Source organism: Piliocolobus tephrosceles, chromosome 8 (genome assembly GCF_002776525.5).
Source record: "Piliocolobus tephrosceles isolate RC106 chromosome 8, ASM277652v3, whole genome shotgun sequence".
Taxonomy (NCBI): domain Eukaryota; kingdom Metazoa; phylum Chordata; class Mammalia; order Primates; family Cercopithecidae; genus Piliocolobus; species Piliocolobus tephrosceles.
This window is the reverse complement of record NC_045441.1, coordinates 130,201,446-130,202,110: the sequence shown is the minus strand read 5'-3', so window position 1 is coordinate 130,202,110 and position 665 is coordinate 130,201,446. Positions and strand designations below refer to the sequence as shown.

At 43.2% G+C, this 665-nt stretch overlaps 1 pseudogene; it reads right to left on the bottom strand.

Moving 5' to 3' along the window:
- Positions 1 to 280: 280 nt before the first annotated feature.
- On the bottom strand, positions 281 to 430 carry LOC111521562 (annotated as a pseudogene).
- Between the last annotated feature and the right edge of the window lie 235 nt (positions 431 to 665).

Here is a 665-nt window from a genome sequence, read left to right as displayed (position 1 = left end):
TAGAAGAAAAGCGATGGCCCAGCTACTCAGGAGGCTGAGGCAGGAGAATCGCTTGAACCCAGGAGACAGAGGCTGCAGTGAGCTGAGATCCCGCCACGGCATTCCAGCCTGGGTGACAGAGCGAGACTCCATCTAAAAAAAAAAAAAAAAAAAAAACAATTATGAGCAGCCAGCTCCCATTTGTTGGTGACCTGCTTTGTCACAACAGTCCTATGAACTGCTATTATCTTCATTTATCAGATGAAGAGACTCACTCAGAGAGTGGTTTCTCCAAGTTTATCCAACTGGTAAATAGTGGGGTGGGGATTTAAAAATCTAGATGTAGCTAACTACAAATCCCACTCTCTGTGCACTATGAATCTGTTTCAATTAGCAATAATCACATCTCAGATAAACCTCATTGGCTACGATACTGCCACTGCACAAAGCTTATGAATCTGTTACAGACTACAGAACCAGGCAACAGTGGAAAGGAAGGTGACTCCTTAGAGTCAGAGATGAAGAAGGCATGGTAAGATTGTGGCTATGATATCCATAACGGTTGACCAACCAACCCCAAGAGGAAATCATCCAACATCACATGCAGTGACTGTTGAAGGATGACGATGATGAGTCTATCTGAAGTCTTTTCTCTTTGTCTCTGATTTTCTGCAGTTTGAATATGA